The sequence below is a fragment of the Hippocampus comes genome, unplaced genomic scaffold (genome assembly GCF_001891065.2).
Source record: "Hippocampus comes isolate QL1 unplaced genomic scaffold, H_comes_QL1_v1.1 scaffold298, whole genome shotgun sequence".
Classification (NCBI taxonomy): Eukaryota; Metazoa; Chordata; class Actinopteri; order Syngnathiformes; family Syngnathidae; genus Hippocampus; species Hippocampus comes.
Window position 1 is genome coordinate 470,892 of NW_017805417.1, and position 10,224 is coordinate 481,115.

Below are 10,224 nucleotides of genomic sequence, written 5' to 3' on the forward strand. Positions count from 1 at the left end.
CCTCAAAAATCAAACAAGGTTCTGATGTAAATGCCCCCCCCCACCCTCCCAATTTTTTGTCAGTGATGCTGTTGCACTGGTCAGGTGCGAGAGTTCGAGTTAAAAGACACATCAGTTGTTATTGTAAAATGTCGCGGCAAAAGCAAGTCATTCACTGCTCTCACAAGCATCGAATTACACCCCGGAGTCTCAAAAACTGTTTGGGGTTCCCAGTGACGAAACCCCCACCCCATAATCATAACGCTAATTCAACCTACAGTGGTGCCTTGACATATGAGTGACTTGACTTTCATGGTTTTCGAGATATGAGTCATCATTTGGCAAATTTTTTTTTTCTTTGACTTTACACGCAAACTCGAGATGCAATCGTGACAGTGACTCAACTCGCTGCAACAAACAACACTTTGTCACATAGGCTGCAGTCAAGACTTCTTCCAGCTGTTTATTGCCACTCCTAGTTAAAATTTAATGTCAAACTAAACAAAACAAAGTGAATGACACATTGTGTATATAAAACAAGTTAAAGGCTTTGCCGTAGAAACGCCACTGCTGGCTCAATGCTGACACATAATGGGGAACTGGAATGACGTGCTAACAGATAACATCCGTGTTGCAACGTTATGACCTTTTGACAGGGAAGTCACCCCCCACCCCCAAATTTTCTTTACAATAATATGTCCGATGCAGTCCCACTGCATTCAGATTTAGATTTCATTTGTGGAATATGAGTTAAGCGGTAAAGTCCACGTTTTTGCCCATCTTAGAGAGCAGCCATTTTGTCACTGACTGTCGACTGAAAATGACATCACAGTTGCTCAGGGCTCAGGTAACGACCAATCATGGCTCAGCTTGAGAAAACAGGTGAGCCATAATTGGTTTGTTGTTGTTGTGTTTTTTTCCCCCCCCTCCATTTTGCTTTTGCTCAACTCATATTCCACCAAAGCAACATTAATAGAACATATTAGAGTCAAGGAAATTTCGGGATTGACTTCCTCTTTAAGCAGCAGATATGTAGCAGCAGCACATTTGGGAAAAACAATATGAAAGTACTGACAGGCATATATTTTTTTATCTTTTGCATCGAATGACTAATATGAGTGCCGCACAGAGGAGCTGAGACGTGCAGTATACCTGTTTGCCTGTCCTATGCTGCCCCCACTTGGCTAAAGCGAGTACACCATAAAGAGCACCACGATGGCTGTTGATCTGATGCGCTATGACAATAAATAAAGAAAACGGTTAGTATGATGATTATTTTAATGAATTCTAAACAGTTTTTTACCCTGGACAAAAAAAAAAATAAATCACCAATTAAAAAAAAAAAAAAAGTTTTTTTTTCGTTTTTGGCGAAAAAGGATGAATGGCATTTCCATTCCTTTCATTGGGGAGAAATGATTTGAGATGCTTACTGATGACTTGATTGATTCTCAAGGCACCCCCGTACAGGCAAAGCCTGTTTATTGCAGGGAATGCATTCCAGACGCAGCCGCAATAGGTGACAGCCACCAAATAGACACATTTAAAGCTATTAAAACAAACTGAAAGCCCGTGCTTGCGCCGCTTTGCTCCAGGTACTGCGGCTCCCTCCCGCATTCCAAAAATATAACATGTCAGGCTCAATGAAGACTCGTGTGTCGTTGCTTGTTGGTCAGCTCGCGCTGGAACCCTGCGGCTAGCTTGTCGACAAGTTGAGACTGGCGATCCCGTCCAGACGAGGCAGAGGCCCCTCAGGTCTGTGGTCCAAGGGGGCGGAAAGCCCCGCCCTCCTCAACCTCCTCTCAGCTCACAACCGGCCTGGGTCCCTTTGGAATGAAATCCCACCACGACGTCACTTCTTAGCAGCCGTCTGTCCATTTGAATCCACGAAGACCTAGGGGTGCCCAAGTCCGGTCCTCAAGAGCCCTTATACTACATGTTTTAGATTTGTGCCTCCTCCAGCACAATTTTCTCAAATGATGGGTTCATCGGCAAGCTCTGAGAACCTTGATCAGGATTCTTATCATTTAAATCAGTTGCGTGTGTGGAAAGAGACTTCTAAAACTGGCTGGATCGGGGATTTCAAGGACCGGACTTGGGCACCCCTTTTCACTTGGACGTCACACATTTCCACGTTTCTAGACCAGCTACAAACTGCATTTAAATTTGAATAAATCACTGACCTTCTCAAAATGCTTAACGGAGCCGTGAAGTTTTGGGTCATCTTCAAAAAAAAATGTAGTATTGATTCTAAATCATTGATGCAGGTAAGAAAAAGCTTAGGGCCAAACAGGGACCCTTGAGGCACGCCATCCGTGTCTTGACGTAATCCTTGAATATGCATTTCCGATGATCACCAACTGAATCCACGCATGCAGCCTAACCCAGTGTGAATTATTCAAGATGAACGTCGGCGTGTACACACGTTCAGCTCTGACGTCTCCTCGTGTTACATGTTCACAGGAGGGAATTTTGAAAGGGGGGTGGGGTTGGGGGGGGGTTGTCTGTGCCGCTTCTGTGTGGGTGACTTTGCAGGCCAGCTGCAGCTGTCAGAATGATGTGCTCATCCCGCCTCTCGCAGGCTTTGCGACTTACATAATAAGCCAAATGAAATGTTAATGTCAGCAAAGATGACGGCGCAACGAGGGATTTCTCAAGAGTGCGGCAGGCGGCAAACTGCAGGCGAGCAGCTGCAAGAAAGGAAGGGACCTCGATCGGTTCACGTTTTTGTCTCGAAATGCATCACTGCAAACCACACAAGATTACGACTAAAACACAACATCATGTGCAATTTCTCGGACCTAATTGGAAGCAATTGTTCCTGTCCGTCAAAGCCGCAAAGGCGCGATTTGGCGGGAAGGCTGTTCGAAAGGGGTTGTGTGTGTCTGGCTGCGAACTAAATCTTCAGCAGTGATCAACAGCTCATCCTGCATGGGTACCCGCTGACGTTGTGAGCGGTGACGGTGCTCCACTTTTTCTTCAATTAGCTGGCTTGTGTGTGGATGTGAAAGTGAAATTACCAACACTCGGTCTAACCCGCCCCCGCGCTGAGTGACCCTGCTCCCTATGAACCCCGTCGTTCGTGTCTCCGAGCTTTTCTTGTTCACTTCAAGACTGATTTCTATTCCGTTTTGCTCATGCGTTCTCATTATTTGTTTCTCTTTTATCGTCTCAAATCATGTTGTGATGAAGTAACGACGGAGAAAGCTTCAAGTTTCATATCCGCCGTCGAGCCGGAAAGTTGCTCGAGGTTTCTTCGGCGTAAGACAACACCGGGATGAGGTCAAAAAGCTTCACATACCGTGTCAGCGCTGTGCTGTTATGTATCGCTCACCAGGTGTATTTATAGAGCGGCACACAATGGCAGCGGAGGGGTGGAGGGGGGTGGGGGGGTCATCTTAAAGAGTGTCTGTCATGTGCCCCCCCCCCCCCAAAAAAAAATGCAGTCAAGTGTCGGATTCCAGTTTGGTCTGCCACTTTCATGTTCTCCAAATGAGCATTTCCCCCCAAAAAGTTCGCACTTCCCTTGATTTGCTTTTAAAATAACGAGCAGTGCTTTCCCAGAATACATTTACACAAAGCAAGCGTGATGCCGTTCCCTCTGTCAGTTTAATTGGAGTCAAATTGTTTTTTTTTTCTGGGCAACACAAAGAATAAAATGCACCAGAATTGGCTTTTTATGCGCCACTTGCGAAGGCTTCTGTCAGCGGTGGAATTGGCTTTTTGCTCCTTTCGTTTTTTTTTTTTTGTGCGTTGTTATTGAAGCAAAACTTATTCGATACCCTGAGATCAGCACGTCTTTTGCGTAGAAGATAAGGCTTAGGGGTGAGTCTCTGCTTGCCCCGTCGGTTCTGAAGGAGAGAAATGCCAACGCGTTGGAAGTCGCACAAGTTCAGGCACCAAACACTTTGAACGGGGGCGCGCGTATGTATGGTGTCAGAACGTTTACGATGCTGCGGTCGGGAGTTGAAAGTGCGCGGCGCGATTGTGAGAAAAGATGACAGGAATGCAAAAGAGACCGATGTCCAACTGGAGCCGCAAAGAATATTCGAAAGGCCGTTATCAGCCCTTATTCGGTCTTGCTGCAAAGTCGCTGTGCTGCTTGTCATGTTTCTTTTCCCCCAAAAAACTAATTTCCTCTTCTTTTTGGTCAGAAACTTGTTTTGTTTGAAACCAACCCATCATGTTCTATCGTTGATTGTTAAAGAACCTGCGAGAAACAAACATTTCTTATGACGGTCTCGTTTCAAATCACCCCCCCGCAAAAATGTGTCCATTTTAACCAAGCGGCTTTTGGTTAAAATGAAACGCGGTGTCTTCGTTGATGGTGGCGCCACAAGAGCAAATCGCAATTTTGAGGTCGCAAAAGAGCTCCGTGCGCAGGACCGCGCTGTGCTTTGCATTCTCGAACTGAGGCTCAGTGTGTGCGTGCGCCTGCGGTGTCGCGGCGCGAGAAAATGGCGTCACGGCCGCTGTTTGGAGCAGAAGGTCCCGAGACAATCGAATGCTTTGTCGCGCCTCAGCGGCGGCGGCAGTCAGATGATCAACGTCTGTGTGTCTACTGACACTCGCCGCTAAATCGCAGTCATTGTCAACGATGCGAACATAATCACGCTTCATTGAGACTTGTTCCATGGAAATACAGTACTCCACTTTTTTTTTTTTAGATCGCCTCTAAGGCAGTTAGCACACAACGACTGTTGTTAGCTTTGGAAACTCCCCCTCTATAGGAAGTCACATAAAAAGGAAGAATCCCTCTCTGTCCTCAAACCTTCAACCGTGCGGGCCACGTTTTTAAAAGGGATGCCGATAGATGCCAAGAAGGAAAACGTGAAACTGTGTCCATCGCTCCATTTTCGATCGCACTTCATTCTCATTTGTGTCATCGGTGAGCTGGAGCCGATCCCGGCCGACTTTGGCCCGCCCGTTGGAAAGCCCAAAACTCAGTTAGCGGTTTGACGTTCATCTTGTCGACTTATTGGTTCAATTAGGTTTAAGGTTTCTCTCTTCCGCCCCGGCCCCCCCCCCCCCAAACAATAGTCTTTTTAAAAATGTTTTATTTTTTTGTGCGAACAAAAAAACTCTGACCTGGCCGACAGTGTCGGCTGTCACTTCAGCCTTTGCCGGAGCTGTGACGTGTCTTACAACCAGCCGACCGGGTCGGGAAAGCTTCAAAATGAGGCTCCCCGACCCGGTCAAGGCTGCGCTCGTTCATTGAAGACACATCACAAGGTAGCTGTGACAGCTCCGACAAAGGCTGAAGTGATAGCCGAAACTGTCAGCTTGGTTCGAGTTTTTCTCGTCACCCCAAAAAAAACAAAACAAAACAAAAAAGGCCACTCTCTGAAAACCTTCAACCTAATTTACTATTTATTGGACTGGGGCTAGGCTATAGAGCTAAAAAATTCAATATTACAAAAATAAGATTTCTGGTTGTATTAATCAGCCTTAAGTTGTACAGAAAAAAAAATCCCGAATCAATGAGCTGTGTCACATTTCTAGACTTGCAGAAATTGAACGGCATGAGTTTCCTTGAAGAAGCAAAGTTAGCATATTACGTCTTCTGATTCCATTTCCGGACTCATCGATGAAGGAATGCCTGTGCTTTGATGTGATGCGCACAACCACAAATTCTTTATTTTTTTTTTTTTAAACGTCCTTCAATCCTTGTCAAAAAATGTCTTACCAAAAAAAATGTCTTACCGATGAGCAGAATCATGCGCTACGCTAAGCTAGCACAATCACTCGTCTTTGAGCACCGTCCCTGAACTGCTACTGCTCCCGCGGCCCCCCGAAGCTCATCCATCAACGATCCAATGAAGGGCATCGCGCGGCCAACATTTTCAGCGTGACCGGCGAGCGCAGGGGTTCGCCCTGAGCTCCGCGCCGACGCCGGCGCCGTTTGTCGGGCCGCGCTAGCGACAGAATGACGGAGCTGTGGCGGTCGCTGCCTTTCAGAGGCGGTCTTCTTTTCTCTTAGCCCGCTTGCAATCGGCGGCGTCCTTTGTGGGTTTCAGATGCGGCCGACAGCGAGGCGTCTTGTTTGTCTCTGAGGTTCTGCTCTTAAATGTCTCTGACAGGAAGGAAGACAAATGAGCTAATGTCATTTTATCTCGGTCTTGTTGCGTGAGCAAGGCTAGGACTGAAAGCTTTTTTTTTTTTTATCGTCTTTTGCTTTAGGATCAGATTTAGACTAAATTGTGTTGTCAGCGATGTATTGAGTCACGAGTGGTCAAGTGGTTTACCCGCCTGTCTTTAATGCAGCCGGCGTGAACTCAATTCCCACTCGGTGACTGCGCAAACGTGAGCGAGCGGTTGTCTCCGTCCAGGGTGTCGTCCACATTTCGCCTGACGTCAACTGGAATACGCTCGAGTTGTCGGATGAGCGCCGTAAAAAATGAACGGTACGCACGCAGTCGATGGATGTAACCTGCAGCAAGTTTCAGTCTCAGCAACCCAGTGTGCTGTTTTCTTGACGTAGGGAATGGACTGCCACACATGGCAGGGGAATGGACAGGGAGAGGTGACAGCAACACATTGGAACGCAAACCCACAGAAGAAATTTCTCCCCAATTCGCTCTCCGAGATTAGCACACTGCTCATACACGATAAATAAAAAGGTTGGGCGTGTACGGTAGCGATACCAAGAACTGGTATTGGACCCATGCTTGCCGTATTGTAAGATCGGGTTTTCGATACCAGCCGCTGATGCTCAGAGATTTAAAGTTGACCTTGAGGGCTTTTTTTTTTTCTTCTACGAGGTACTTTGTGTATAATGTTTAAACACCGCTGTGCTAAAATGCAAATATCTTTGATCAATTTAAATCCATATCGTTTTCATATGTGCTGAGTATCTTGGCAAGGATCAATCAAACTTTTTAAAATATGATGAAACATCCTTTCGGAATATCACAATGACTCGCTAAGAGCAATTTGCTGAAACCACCCCAAACAACGGAAGCCATTCTTGAAATGAACCCCGAAACCAAAATGTCACGCGATTGTGAACAGCTGCCTTGGCGGAGGTCCGCGCCGGACCCATGCTAGCCTTATTGTAAGATATCGGGCTTTCGGGAAGGCTTTTCTATATCAGCTGCTGATGCTCAGCGATTTAAAGTTGGCCTTGATGGCTTTTTTTTTCTTCTACGAGGTACTTTGTGTACAGCGATTGTGAACAGCTGCCTTGGCGGAGGTCCGCGCAGCCCGGGAGATTTTCTACCAGATCAAGCGCGTTATTCATCATCATCTTACCCGACGTACACAATTTGTCCTCACCTCGCTAATTCAATGCTCTTCTCGGAAGCAGCCGGTAATGAAGGAGCCCCGGCGAACCGAGAGATCTGATTGGCCGGCTAAAATGAAGGGGGAGAGGTTCGCGGTGGCGTCTGTTGTCATGAAAACATCATGTCTTTGTGTGGTCAAGGTGAGCTAAATGGAATTAATGAATTCAAATTAATGCCGGGCAATGGAAACGCACTCACACACACACACACACACACACACACACACACACACGTCCTTGTGTATGCATAATCTGTAATTGTAGTCCTCATTCAACATGTATCGGTCGTTCATTTTGACAGCGGGCGCACAATCTCCTCTCTGTTGATTGCGTGGCCATTATTGTCGCGGATCGTAACGACCGTCATCACAATCATGTGAAAGCACAATCGGCCTGCGTTCCATATTTGGACAAGAAGACGCTCTTGAAAGTGCGGGAGGGAGGGAGGGTGACTGGCAGTTGATTAGAGGAAGTAGAAAGGAGAGCGGCCGCCCCTGCGGAGAAGACACACACGAGACAATAGCGGCCGCTAAATGGATTTGGTGGCTCGAAGAAGGCGGGGATGGGGGCGGAAGGCTAGTGGGGGGGGGGGGGCAACGGGAGGCAGCATCTGCACTACATGTCTTCCGTGCTGCATGTGTGTGTCCGTGTTTTGTCTCCAGGACTTGTGTGTGTCTTTGTGATAACAGTGTGTGTGATGATCAAGTCAAACAAAACAGATCATTTTTCTTTTTTTGGCGTGGTGAACATGCCTGTGTGACTTTGGAGAGGTCCTGGGTTCAAATCTTGGCTCATGAGCCCCCCCGTTCCGAATTCACGCCTTCCTGGCTTCGGTTAAGACTTTAAATTGTTCCAACTTTTGAATGCGAGTGTCTCTTGCCCAAGGTCACCTTTGACCCGAATGAGGTCAAGTGTGTGCCTGGTAAAAAATGGTACATCTCTGTGAATCGTTTATTTATTTATTTATTTATGGGAGTGGGGGCGGGGGGGTTGATCCTTGTTTATGATTCACTATTAATGAGAAACTGTCATCTCGTTGGCGGGGGCGGGGGGCACATGTACTTTAAGTTGCCCAATTGATCATTTATTGATGAGGCATCACGTGCATTATTCACGCCTGCATGTTCTGAGGTGTGAACTTGATAAAAAAACATGGCTGCGCGTCCGTGACTGACGTGACACGATGGGATTGTGAACAGGTTGAATGTGATGTGTGTGTGTGTGTGTGTGTGTGTGTGTGTGTGTGTGTGTGTGTGAAAACATGTGTGTTTGTTTGTGTGTGTGTGTGTGTGTGTGGTTGGGGGTGTGTGTGTGTGTGTGTGTGTGTGTGTGTGTGTGTGTCTAGCCTTGTGAAAGCTGCCCCAAGGCTCATCCTCGTGTGAGATGCGCACGACTTAATGGATGCATTCTTGGAACTAAATGGGCTGGACCTAATCCATGTCATTGATACGCTTTCTCTCTGTCTGTCCCTCACACACACACTAGCGCGCGCACACACACACACATACACACACATGCTCACGTGCCGTCGCGCCATGTTTGATACGTGCAAGTTGTAACGATCCAGTCGCAGAGAGAATTTAGCTGAGAGTCACATGGTCTCATTAAAACATTTCCGCGCACACACACATGCGCGGCCTGTTTGTTGGCGTGCGTGTGTGTGTGTGGGTGCATGAGACATGATTCCCGCCAATGGAATTTGACCCCCCCCCCCCATTTATTCCTCGGGCATCAGAATGACTTCCAAACGTTCTCCCGTGTTGTTTTCGGTCTCTCTCAGGCTGGTATCGAATTAGCGCGCGATCGCAATTGGAGGCTGGAAAAAGGCGAGGGAGCCCGGTCTGTTGCCATGGCAACCGCCACAGGGACGATGCGATGATGATGATGATGATGATGATGATGGTGATTGGCCCGGCCGTCTCAAGTCGGGGCGGTGTTTTCAGAAGCGTGGCAGATGGAGAAGTGACGCTTGTTCACCTCCCGCCTGCTTTTTGGCGTGATTTGTAAAAATGCCGACTAAGGACTTACACTTTGAGTGAACAACGATGGGAAAATTCCTTCAGTGTTGTTTGACGATGACACTGGTTTGTTCATGACTCTAAAAACAAGCGCGGTCCTTTCTCATGGTTTGGAGGAAGCGATGCGACACCTGCAGCGCCTCTGAAGTAGAAGTGAAAGTGACCACGCGGCCGCTGTTGCCATCCGACTGCAACACACAGAAAAAAAGAGGACCTTGACACTTGGACACAGAGTCCACTTTTGTATCAAAGTCACACCAGTTCATCGAACTTAATCTTTTTTTTTTTGCTTCTATTGTTACCAAGGCTTGCGTGCGGCAGGAAGTGAATGACGATCTCTTACCTGAGCTGCAAACATTGTGTGTTTCGTGATCATGAGAAAAGATGATGCAGTGAATGACGGAGGTAAAAAAAAAAAAAAAAAGCCACTGTGGTTCAACTCCGGCCATGTGATGAGTCAGCGTCACTCACACTTTACTTGGCTATCATTTGTCTTGTTTTAAAGTTTGAGATGTCACAAAAGCAGTAAAATAGAAGCCTTTTTTTTCTGCTTGATACGTCTTTTTTTAGAAAAGCTCATTTTCTCCACTTTTTGATCAGAAACTTGTTTTTTTTGGGGGCGAGGGGGGTGAAACTATGCCATGTTCTGCCACTGGTTGAAAGAATGAAATGAATGAATGAGAGAAAGTTAAGTTCCTGTGTTCAGAAAAAAAAAAAGTTTTTTGGGGTCATACCTGACTGACAGTTTTGGCTGTCACGTTAGCCTTCGTCAGAGTTGTCGCCGCTTCCTGATGTGATGTGAAAACTGTCAGCAAGGCAACACCACAGTTGACACACATATTTGCGGTGTGGTGTGGCACCCCAGGATTTTGAGAGAGAGAGAGAGAGAGAGAGAGAGAGAGAGAGAGAGAGAGAGAGAGAGAGAGAGAGTGTTTTGGAAGAGCGCGC

At 46.9% G+C, this 10,224-nt stretch overlaps 1 protein-coding gene across 1 annotated transcript in view; it reads left to right on the plus strand.

The window, feature by feature from the left end:
- LOC109518185 (unconventional myosin-IXa-like) overlaps window positions 1-10,224 on the plus strand; it is a 100,336-nt gene that overhangs the window by 768 nt on the left and 89,344 nt on the right. The window lies entirely within an intron of this gene.